Consider the following 12,846-nt stretch of genomic DNA (forward strand, 5'->3'; position numbering starts at 1 on the left):
TAAAAAAAGGCCGCAGCTACTGCTAGCACAGCATGGTCCATACTCCACAGGGCACCCAGGTGTTCAGGACTATGGAGAATCAGAACGACTGAACTGTCATAGAAAAGGAGATGAAGACAACCATGCTATCACACCTGCTCTAGATCCATCCTTGTGAGACACTGTTTTACTATCTGAAGGGGGCCCCCCCTATACAGGTTTGTGCCCCAGCAATTAGTTCCTCCATGCCAAGTACCACTTACTTGTAGACCCATGGTTTTACTTTTGTTTTCTGAATGCAAGATATCCCACCTGTCTGTACACAGCCAATGCCCTCATTATATTGTGATATGTAAGTTAACATTAAAATAATGTTCCTTGTCTTTGAACATTGTCTTCTAACCCGTAGGTTCAAATCTATTCTCAATTACATGGATGCAACATAATTTAATTGAATTAGCTGTTACACTGGACCAAAAAAAAAAGTGCACAACAGAAAGAGGCAGTAGCCTCAATTATTTACCTCATTATAGTGCAGAGAGAAAGAGTAAGAGTGGTAATTTCCCAACAAGGATAACTCCTTATCTTTGTTTTAGAAAGTTACATAACTGCAATAAATTATATGTGCCAAATAGTTATTATATGTGGTATCAGTGTTCCTTAGTTGACTATTTTACTGTTAATAGCACCATTCATGAGAATACGTGTGTATTCCTTTATAATCACACTGATTTTTTGGTGAAAAATTACCAAAGCAATATACAGAAAACAAGTGTTTCCCTGTGAATACTGTTTGGGAACATTTCTATTTCACTACTAGGATATTTACAGTCATTCTCTATGGTATTTTGCCAAATAGGTCACTGCCATTCCATGGTGAATTATGGACATAGTTTTCCCTGATTTTCTGTGTTTAACTTATGTAGTTACCAGTTAAATTTTACAACCAAGGACAAGTTGTTTTCTAAAGACTTACATTACCAATCTATAAATACAAACATATTTTACCCTTCACAGGTCTGTAGAATAACTGCCATGATAGCTCATGGTTATATATCATATATAAAGGACAGATCTTATAAGGACAGATCCTTTTCTGGTTTTGCATGCTGCTAGGAAAGAAAGATGGCAAAATTCTCTCTTTACTCTCCCAACCCTTCACACAAGAAAGAGGGCAATTTCTCTAACAGTCAAGAGTGCCATGTGACGGCACAGCTGCTGGGACTGGCCAGAACACTATAACTCAAAATCTAAAGGGTCTGGTTCATCCTGCCTTCTCCCTTTCTTTATAACTGATAGTTTTTACTCTGAATCTTGCCAAATTGGCAAAGGTTTTTGGACTAGCTTTATCATCTCATCTGGGCACTGTAATTTGTTCTTGGGATCCCACAGGCCAAAGACGATTAATAAAACTGTCTCCACAGGAGATGAAAAGCAGAATTTCATTTTCAACCATCTGCCAATTTAGGATCCTAAATATTACAACTCATATTTGATTTTAAAAGTCGACGTTTCAATTACATCCTGTTACAATCCCTGTTTCAAAAGTCCTACCCCCCACCCTTTCCACAGAGCGTTTGGCGAAACAGATCCCCAGTACCCATGGTAGAAAATAAGGATCGCTACACCTAGATCACCCTGACCAGTGGGGACAACACAGGTTCCTGGGGCCCAATCCTGGCATGCAGGGGCCAGGTGGAGGCAGTGCAAGGCCCTGGGAACTAACACCAGATGGTCAGAAGAGGCATGGGGCACTGCATTGTGGGATTGGGCTCTGGGTCCCTGAACTGCTCCGGCCTGGTCAGAATCAGGCCCATACCAAGCTGCATGTTTGATCTAATGCATAAATCCTTGGCCCACAGCTCCTTCTATTTGTAAACTCATAGTCAGACATTTCTGAGTCCAAATAACTCTATTCCTCTGTTAGTAGCACGGGAAAAGAATGGCTATCAAGAGTTACATTTGCATGTTACATACCCACAATTATATCAGTAACGTATGGAAATCATCCAAGCTGCTCCAGATTCAGATTTTGGTAGAGGTGAAATTTGAACTAATCTAAACGATGGTGGGGAAAGGGCTCTCTTTCTATAGCAAGAAATTGTAGTAAGGATTCAATTGGTGTCTTAAATGTTGTTATTATCTCTGTGCTGAGAAACTTGCAATGCAAAGACACCTCTCTTTCCCAAGCATTTAAACTAAGCTTAATCACAAAGCTGAGCCAGATATGCTGAGAATATTCCATGAGTTCTATTTAAGGCTATTGAATAGGCTGCCCAGGAGGCTGTGGACTCTCCATCATAACAGGAGGGTTTCAAGAAACAGTTGGATATCCACTGGTCAGGGTGATCTAGGTGTAGCGATCCTTATTTTCTACCATGGGTATTTCCCATGCTCCTGGGCTTTGCTGGTAGTTCCTGCCCCCAATCCCCCCCATTTCTGATATACATGTCAGGGTGTTTTTAAGCCTTTCCAGAGGCATTGGGTGTTGGCTATAACTAGGACTAAAGACTTCAACTGGGGTGTGCCGATTCTCCTGCAAGGAGTAAAGCTAGAGGTTCCTGTCTAGAGAGTTTTGCCCTCTGCTCAGGATCAGACTGATCATCATACATGATGTCAGGAAGGAATTGTACCCAGTGTTTAGATTGGTATGGACTGTGGGGTGTTTTGCCATCCTCTGTAGTGAAGGGCATAGCTGCCTACTGGGGACCTCTTGAGTGTATATTAACAACGTTTTAAAGAAGCAGGACATTGGCTGCTATGGTTCCCCTGCCTTACCTGTGGCAGGTTAGGGTGTTAGGTTTGTGTTGTGTCAGGTTGAGGGTAGTAGAGTTTAAATTATGGTTGTATGGTTTGGATTGGGCATTGGACTAGATAACCTCTGGAGTTCCCTTCCAGCCCTACTTCTCTATAATTCTAGGTAACATGGCTGGAGAGCTCATGCCTAATTCTTGGACAATAACAAGAAGAGAAATGAATAGTATATAGTAGATTTTGCTTTGATCTGCATTTGAATGTTATAGTAATAGCACATTTCTCAGATTCTATCCCTGTTTCCCAGTAATGATTTCTGTGTCCTGCACATATAAGTTGAATCAGTATGCCTTGGAGGGGATAGAATCAGAGGAGTGGTAGAGTTTGCCTGCTACAGACAGTCAGAATAGATGGACATATTTTTCCCAGAATGCTGAGTAGGGGCTCAAGCCCGTAATTGTTTTTCAAGAAGAACCCTAGGTATAGAGAACCCAGCTTTTATTGCTGACACCCAAGATGTCAAAGAAAGTGCATCTTTTGTAATGGTGGACATAGTTACAGTATCATAATGCTTAGGGTCAGAAGGTACCTAAACAGATCATCTGGTCTGACTCCCCACCCTGGAATGGGTGCTGGGGTCATATCACCCCAGGCCAATATCTGTCCAGCCTCCTCTTGAAGACCCCCAAGGTAGGAAAGTGTACCACCTCACTTGGGAGCCCATTGCAGAGCCTGGCAGTCCTAACTGTAAAGTAATGTCCCCTGATGTCCAGCCTGAATCTTCTCTCTAACAATTTGTGGCCATTATTCTTAGTAACCCTGGGTGGTACCCAGAGAAACAGAGCCTCCTCCTCCAATTCCCACTGGTCCCCCATGGTAAGTTTATAAATGGCCACCAGATCCCCTCTCAGCCTTCTCTTGTGGAGACTGAATAGGTTCAGGCCCTTTAGCCTCTCTTCATAGGGCCTTTCCTGCTGCCCCTTGACCATGTGAGTGGCTCTCCTCTGGACCCTCTCAATGCTAGCCACATTCTTCTTGAAGTGTGGCACCCAGAACTGGATGCAGTACTCCAACTGCAGCCTGACCAACGCTGCATACAGCGGAAGGATCAACTCCCTGGATCTGCCTGTGATGCATATGTAGATGTAGACAAGGTGCAGCTAGCCTTACTGACCTCTTCCATGCATTGGCAGCTCATATTCATCCTGGAGTCAACAACGACTCCAAGATCCCTTTCTGCCACCATGTTGACAAGAAGGGTGTTTCCCAGCCTATAGGAGAGTTGCTGGTTCCTTGTCCCTAGATGCAGTACCTTGCACTGTCTGCATTGAATTCCATCCTATTCTCATCCACCCACCTCTGTCATTTGTATAGATCTAGCTGGATTCTGTCCCTCCCCTCCAGCATGCCCACCTTGCCCCACAACTTGGTGTTGTCAGCAAACTTGGACAGCGTGCATTTCATACCCACAACCAGATTGCTGGTAAAGATGTTGACCAGTACAGACCCCAGGACCAAGCTCTGGGGAACTCCACTGCCCACATTGCTCCAGATTGAAAATGACCTGTCTACAACCACTCTCTGGGTACGACCATCTAGCCAATTTGTCACCCATCTGACTGTGTAGACATCAATGCTGCTGTCACCTAGTTGTTTTTAAGAATGTGGTGGGAAACCATGTAAAAGGCCTTCTTAATGTCCAGGAAGATGGCATCCACATCCAGGGACTTTGTGACCTGATCATAAAAAGAAGTTAGGTTAGTCAGGCAGGACCTGCCCTCAATGAACCCATGTTGGTAGCCCCTGAGCATTACAACCCCTGCTGGCCCCTTGTAGATGTGCTCCTTGAAAAATTCTCAAAGGTCTTCTCCAGGACTGAGGTAAGAATGACTGGCCTATAATTGCAGGGTCCTCCTTTCTTGCAAATGGGGGACCACATTGACCCTTTTCCAATCCTCTGGTACCTGGCCAGTGCTCCACGAGCGCTCATAGAGCCATGCCATGTGCCCCACTACGACCCCTGCCAATTCCCTCAGCACCATTGGGTGAAGAGCATCTCGACCTACTGATTTAAACACATCCAGCGCCTCCAAAAGTTCCCTAACTAGGTCGTCCCTGACCCTAGGCATGGTGGTACCTTCCCTCGGTCCTTCCACAATTCTAGTGGGTGAGATGTCCAGGTCCCTGTTCAGGAATATGGAGGCAAAGAATTCATTAAAAAAGGTCAGCTTTTTCATTCACCACAATCACCAGATCGCCAAGGTAGCCATTTTAACTGCAGCTATGAAGCAGTTCCAAATTTACCTCAGCCAGCATGATCCACCTTTAGTGTGGCTCAAAGCTGTCCAACATCTGAACTGACAGGGACCACAGGTGTCTCAAACACACTTGTGGGCCTGATGCCCCCAGGACTGCATGTCCCTCCAGCAACAAAACTCTGGTACCCTAGATCCCCTGAGTCCTTTAGCCATGGGATCTCTCAGCCCCACAGGCTATGATAACTAACCCAGCCCCAGAGACAACAGAAGCTGGAAGAAGGAGAAGGAGCCTGGGGACTTCTGAGCAGTGCCCAAGCCAGGAGCCTGAGGGCCCCTTAAATACTTGTGGACTACCAGTTAGACAACCACCAGGTAACTAATAGGACTAATAAACTACCAGATAACTAATAAACTCCAATCACACTGCAAAACATATCCATGAAGCAGAATATGAAATTGTGCTAGCATGAGATCTCACAACAACTAACAAATGGTGGTTTTAACCAAGACCTGAATTTGAAGATTTTTTTTTAATTGAAAAAGACAAAGTACATCTGCAAGTGATATTTGAAAAGTATCAATAAACTAATAAATTTGATACCAGAATATCTAGTGCCCACAATGGGAAATTGACAAAAAAAAAAAATCCAAATAAAAGGAATAACTTGAAACCCTGGCCATGGCTGAGTTTGATTATGGCCATCATTAATTACAGAAGAATTGGTGGGATGCAAAAACAAGTCAAATAGTACATTGTGTGACTGCAATGTAGTATATAAATTGTGTCAGGCTGAGCCAAAGTAGAAGTTTATACTTTGCTCCCCTTGTACAATTGTTTCCTTTCCTCAAGGTTCCAAAACAAGTAATGAATCACAGGACCATTGCTGTTTGTTTGACAATAAGCTGAGTCTTTCTTTATTTTGTATGAAAATCCCAGACCATACATGCACACCTTTTAGCCCAATATTTGATTTGGGGAAGGGAAAGGAGAAATATTTATAATCACCTTTACCTGACTGAGCTGTTTCAAATTGTCAGCCAGAAAAGAGGCAGTAGGTTACTTAGGCCCTTAAATTTTTTTCCTGGGGTTAAAATAGGTCATCCTAAAAGAACACTTATGATGTCTTCTGGCACAGATACAAAACAGGCTGTGTGAAATCAAACTCCTTTAGAAACAGAAATACTTTTCTGGCCACAGAAGCTGAAACTGGTTTCAGTTGATTCTTGAAAGGCAAGTTCCATCTACATCACAGCAACCAGGCCTGAGAAAACACCGTATTGTATGGGTTCAGCATTGATGTTTTATTGGAGATAGAATGAATGATACTAACTATACTGTGGGATCTTGTCATTTGTCACGATTGGCCCCCTGAAAGCACTCTACTGCTGTGCTGTGACATACATGCATGGCTGCAAAGTGATTCTAAAGTGGCTAAATGTGTGACAAATTAACCCTCATCAAATGAAGGAGCTCCACTTTATAACACTTAAGGAACTTGTGTTCCCTAGAATTATTTGTGATGCTATTGCGGCTGTCTGCAGGCAAGAAGTGAGAGTAAGAGCAAGTTGCCAGCTGTGGTTTGCCTGGACTGACCAGAATGGGGTGGGGGGATTGCAGCCTCCCAGCCCCCTCCTCTAGGTCAGGCCATGCAAACCTCAGCTGGAAGCTTGCTCCTCCTCCCTCTTCCACCTTCCCTTTCTGCAGATAGCCCTGGAGCTGTGGGGGGGGGGGGGGGGGGGGAGGGAAAATTGGGAAAATTGAGGGAGAGAGGTGGCTCTTTGGCCACAGGAAGGTTTCTTGGGCTCCTGCAGTCAGGCTCAAACTCTCCTCTCTCCCCCACCCTTCCCCCGACCCAACAGACAAATGTTTGTTGGGTTGGGTGGCAGGAGGAGGGGGGTGCTCTAACTCATGCTACTTCATATAAAGTGCCATGAGTTAGTGGGGGCCTGCATGTTTATCAGTGCCCTGGGCCTTCCCAAGATCCCACACTGTAGTTAGTATCGTTGTTTCTATCTCCAATAAAACAGCAATGCTGAACACATACAATACAATGACTCACAGTGGAACACCAAACTGTCACACTCCAATCAACTGCATTTCTGAACAAATATATGCTTGCTGCACACTGTTCTTGTAGGACAATTTCTGCCAGCCTGTTTATGTTCTATAAAGGATTTTTACTCCTTTTTGATAATAAAATCTCAGTAACAAAACACTTAAATGCAACCCCTGGTTATGCACTGATGGTGCTTGTATACGTGATGCAGTTTTAGTTCTTAGAGTTGCATTCTATGCCCCCTAAATAGAAACAGTGAGTTTTTCATTGAAATGCTGGGGCTTATTTTTCCATTACTGTATATGTGTTATTGTCCTGGTGGCTGCAGGTGCCTGATAAAAGCAAAATTGGTGAGGGGAAGCAGAAGCAGTGAGGGTTCTGATTTTTTTTTTTTTTCCAGTAGAGCTTTCCTGCCTTTCCTGTGGCTAGGGAGACATTAATCTGTACCATTAATCTGTCAGATCACCCCCCAGCTGTGGGAGAGATGGGAAGGCTCCACAAAATAAAAGGATCAGGCCCCTCACAACTTCTGCCTTCAACAGGCTCCTATGAAATTGGCAGGCTTGCCCTTGGAACAGTGCAGGGAGGCAGCAGGAGGGTAGCTGGGTGTGTTGGCAGCCAGAGAAGGTAGCAGGGATGGTGCATGGAGTACAGGGCTACTCAGGTGGGCCGCTAGCTTCCCTTTTCTTGCCTGGGCTTCCAGCATTCCGTACATCATCCCCACCACCTTCTCTGGCTGCCAGCACACCTAGCCATCCTCCTGCTGCCTCTCTACACTGCCCCAGGAGCAAGACAGCCCATTCCTGGGTGGCCCCTGGCATTCTGCTGGCTGCAGGAGCCTGCTGAAGGCAAAATTGTTGAGGGGCCCAATCCTTATTTTCTGTGGACCCTGCCTGCCTCTCCCATGACCAGGGCATGAGCTAACTAATAGGGACAATGTTCCAAGTTGCAACATTGCAAACCTTTTTACATTGGAATGTAGTTTATTTTGGAGCGATGCAAAACCATTTTAAACCCCCAAAACTCATTTACGTGTGATATTTGATTTCATTAAGCCACACAAAGGGAAATTTTAGTCATGTGTACAGTGTGACACCATCATGTGTACAAGTACTCTGAGGTAGCATATAACTCCTTCAAAAGGAAAGGAAGGATTAGTGTTGAGGAATGGGCATCAGCTGTTATCCTAGAACATCTGCATACTCCTGCCATGATGCAAACGAGCTAAATTGTTGTAAATTTGATTCAGAATGAAACAGGGTTAAAGTTGCAACAGGTTTGTTACATAGCTGCAGGGACACTCATAGATAACTATTCTATCACATTTGTCATGAATACCATGCACATATAATGAAAGACAAATCTCATCTTCAAAAGCTTGCTAAGGGCCTGATCCAATTCCATTTAGCCACTGATGACCAGTAGTGCTGGAAGTAAACTTACAAGTCTCCCTTCATAGCCATCCACAGTTGAGCCACTGTACCACTGAAGTTCATAACCAAGTACATAACCCTGTAGTGTATGAGGGAACCCTCACCCAATTAATGCATTTGTGAATACTATAAATGACAAATCCTAAATCCCCTCCCATGTACTGATGGCTGGCTACCAGCAGATCAGTCATTGCCATGATCTGGTCATAAGGCAAAAGCAATCATGTTGCATTTCTGCTATTGCTTCATTATCCCTGGAGTATTCATTCCTTCAGACATTCCTCTAACCACACAGCATATTCCTAGTTGGCATTTGGCCCTTACAAAATAATAGTAGTAGAAGACTTCTGAACAGCCATTCACAGGTCTGGAGGGGGTTAGGATTTTTTTTTTCATCTATATAAACAAGGAACTGAATACAATCCTGGAATTGTCATTCAGCCTAGAATTCTCTCTCTAGCAAAAATAAACCTGAAAGAGGAAGCTTGCCATTTCTCATCCCATTTCCCCAAAATGAATCCCTGCTGACTGCATCAGAATCCCAGACTATAAAGGGATTGCTAAGAAAATGAAAACAGCTTTTGTAACAATTAGCACTTCAGTGGCACTACGATGGCAGCAATCTGGGTCTAAAACATGGGGCAGCAATCTGGGCCCTGGGACCACTCTAGAAATGCTTAGAGTATGATAATCCTGACAAAGCACAGCTGAAGGGCTACTAATTTACTCACTATAGAACATCTTGAATGCTGCTTGTAGAAGGTTTACCTCAAAAGGATTGCCAAAAATAAACCTCCCAAACATCCAGCAAACTACAGTTTTTTGCTCATAATTTTTTCCAGGGATAAGCCAGGCCAAGACATTTTTCCCTGATGGTAACCCCACCCCTCAAAAAACCCAAACCAAACAAATAAAAAAAAAATCCCTCCATATACTTTATAATCTAGTAATACCCTGTCTTGCTGTTTAAAATGATGTTTTTCTTGCTTCTTTCTTGCTTGTAGAGACTTCAGTCTTTTCTAAGGTCAAAGAACTGGAAGATGAAATCACAAGTATCAAAGTCAGGCAGAAGACTTCAGTCTTCAGAAAGATGTAAGCTTTCATAGATAATAGCCTACTTCATCAGCCTCTGTTACTTATAAAACCTTATGCCTCTTTGAAACAGTTAGGCTCAAAGATGCATGGCAGATGTTACATTTATACCATGATTGTGTTAATCATGCCATAAATGGCAATGTGCCACATGTTCAGCCAACCATGTGCCATACCACATGTATGGTGCAATAAATTGGCAAATGAACCACAAAGATGTTCTGCATATAATGTAGAATATCTTTGTGATGGGTTTGTATGGCACCTTAAATTGAAAGTGTAGCATGTCCATGCTGACAATCAGGGCATGCCACACATGAGTAGAAGAAGGGGGACAGCCCCAGCCTGGATGGAGACCTAAGGATACCCCTGTTCCCTTGCTCACAATCAGCTGATGCTGACTGCAGACAAACATACTGAACTACCTCCATACACCCAAGAATCAAAGTGAAAGTTGAGTCAGAGGATGAAATTTCTATTCTGTTTAAATTCAGCTTTTGGGCTTCCTTAATAAGAATGTTTAAAGTAACAGTCACAGAAAACAGCCATTTTCAAAGATTCAAGGAATATGTCTGCATGAAAATTCATTTAAGATGTTGGAACTCAGAAGAATATCAGTGAAAGCTACAGCAAAACAGACCTGACAGTACTGGTATTTTTAAGTTAAACATTAAAAAGTGATGAACAGACAAATTGGGCAACCTTCCTTAGGTTTCAGAAAATATCAAATGGAAATGCAAACAGTGAGAAATTTCAGGTGAAAATAAAACATTTCTGTTTAGAGATGCCATCGTATTGTCTCTTAGCCCTACTTCCTCTGTTTGGACTACATATTCAGTGCCACATTGTCACTCTTGAAAAGGTAAAGTGAAACATCATGGAGGACCCTAAACCACAGAATAGAAGTGAGGCAATAGACCTACAACTTCCATTAGGCAGCTAATAGCTGTTCATTTAAAACTATAATTTAATGCAGAAAGAAGATACTTTTCATAAAAAGTATTTGGTTGTTTTTATTTTAGAGGGGGTTGCTTCTTGGGAGCTTGGGGGCAGGGTCACTGAAAACCCAAATTTCTGCTGAAAAATAGTCTTGATTGGGCCCACTAACAAACCACAAGATGCCTGTGAAAAGATTGCCTAGGAATATTTAATCAGTTGTTCTGGACTAAAGTTATACTAATTTATCAACAGAATATCTTGATTGTATAACCCTACTTTCTCCAGAGCTTCTTGAAATGAGTATGTTTCCAAGAGTACACCATCCAAAGCAGTTGTGCAATGGGCAAAGGAGTGTTGAGTTAAAAAAAAAAAAAAAAAACAAAACAAAAAAAAAAACAAAAACACACACACAACTTATTGAAAAATAGCATAAGTTTTTCAAAGCTTCTTGAGAAGAATACAAGTTACCAAGAGCAAACAATTCATGATAGCCTCTCACAGATGGGCACAGGACAAAGTAAAGGACACAATGCTCATCCAAAAAAAAAAAAAAAAAAAAAAAGTCAGATGCTTAATTTTCAGAGGCAGTGTATATGCACACCTCCCATTAGCCATTTTTATACTGCAAACATTGCAAACGGACATTTTGAGTTTTGATGAGAGTTTTACTATTTTCAGTACCATAGAATAATTTTCATACTGATTTATCTTTGCCATCTAAAAAGTTTAAAGAACTTCTCTCCTGAAAACTTGAAGCATGGAATTCACTTTAAGAAAAATAAAATATGTTGATTATAAAGTTTACATATACACTTTCAAATTTCTGCATTGTACTAGAGAAAAAAAAAAAAAAAAAAAAAAAAAAAAGATTCTAGGTAACAGGAAAAGTAATGGAATATTCAATATTAACTGGCAATATATATAGAGGCCTATGTCATGCAAAGGAACTGGCACATTTCTAACAAATATTAAATTACATGACATTAAATTGAGTTGTTTTTAACTCAACTGCGGGAGTACACAGGACTAAATACCCATGTTACTTTAAATAGAATGCAGCCTATGTTACAGAAAAAGCTGTAGCATTTATATTTTACTTATTTTTTTAAGTAGAATATTGGTACTATAATTTAGAAGATCCCTACTTGGAAAAACAGAGGTATCAAATTATTCTAATAGTCTTCACATGCACGAAAGATTTACTGCAAACAACAAAAGAAGTTGCGTGTAGTGAAATCTCCCCTTAGAATCAGCTCCATTTAAAATTAAGTCATAAATATTGCTAATGAATTTTTGTTTAAGGCCATATCTTACTAAGCAACTAGTTTGGGCTTACCCTTGAGATGCCACGAACACTTCAGACAGTGTTCATACTACAATAAATCATTTTTGACTACTAGCCTTATGCTTGTTAAACTTTTTAACTTTGGGAAAGCTGTAACCACAAGATAAGTACAATGCATGTTCCAACAAATATACAAAAGAAATGCTTCACATCTTTTCCCTTCTTTTCTTTCAGGAAAGAGTCGTGGCTGATAGTGACATTTTCAGAATTTCTACACGGACATCATGTATTAAAAAGTCATTATTTTCACCATAACTTCTAGATTATATTTTTCCTTAACGGCCAAAAAAGGGTCTCTTTAGTCTGTAACGTTTTGTGGAGCTTATCATTTTACACTGAAATCATTAGAGTGCCTGTTCATAATTTCCTCTGGAATAGCTGCTCTTTGATTATAACTATGAAATTTTCCAGAAGAACAGCATTTAAACCTACCTCTTTCTAAAATAAATAAATAAATAAAATCTGTTTATATCAGAAACCAAAAGTTGGTGATTAAGATATGATAGTGGCAATGAGAAGGGCATTGAAAAATCCCATTCAGTTTTATCTCTACCTTTACTAGTTACACTTCTAAATTTTTCTCAAGAAAGCAATCTAATTAATCTTTTCATCCTCAATTCAGTACCAAAGAGGTTTTTTGGATTCATGTAGCAAGGAATGTATAACCCAGCTGCAGGAGTAAGATGCCCACATAAGTAGACATATGAAGTATATGTATTTGCTTATTAGATACAGTGCCACCCTTCCCATGAAAGATTCAAGGCAATTTACAGTAAAAGATACTATAACTTTGAAAAACAGAATAAAAAGTTAAAATCATAAGTATAACAAAAAAACCCTTCTCTCCAATATTCCCACATTCAAAAGCAATCCACCCCTTGCTGCTCCCCCATGTCTGACCTGCAGTATCCCCTTCTCCCCAACCCAGCTTTACTTGCCAGCCTTCATTCACTATTTCCATTAAAAAAAAAGGAAAACATTCTTCCCCT

General features: G+C 41.3%; 1 long non-coding RNA gene across 1 annotated transcript in view; it reads right to left on the bottom strand.

Annotated features, from left to right (window-relative positions):
• LOC109280289 (uncharacterized) overlaps positions 1–12,846 on the bottom strand; it is a 141,651-nt gene that overhangs the window by 78,543 nt on the left and 50,262 nt on the right. The window lies entirely within an intron of this gene.

This window comes from Alligator mississippiensis, chromosome 1 (genome assembly GCF_030867095.1).
Source record: "Alligator mississippiensis isolate rAllMis1 chromosome 1, rAllMis1, whole genome shotgun sequence".
Taxonomy (NCBI): domain Eukaryota; kingdom Metazoa; phylum Chordata; order Crocodylia; family Alligatoridae; genus Alligator; species Alligator mississippiensis.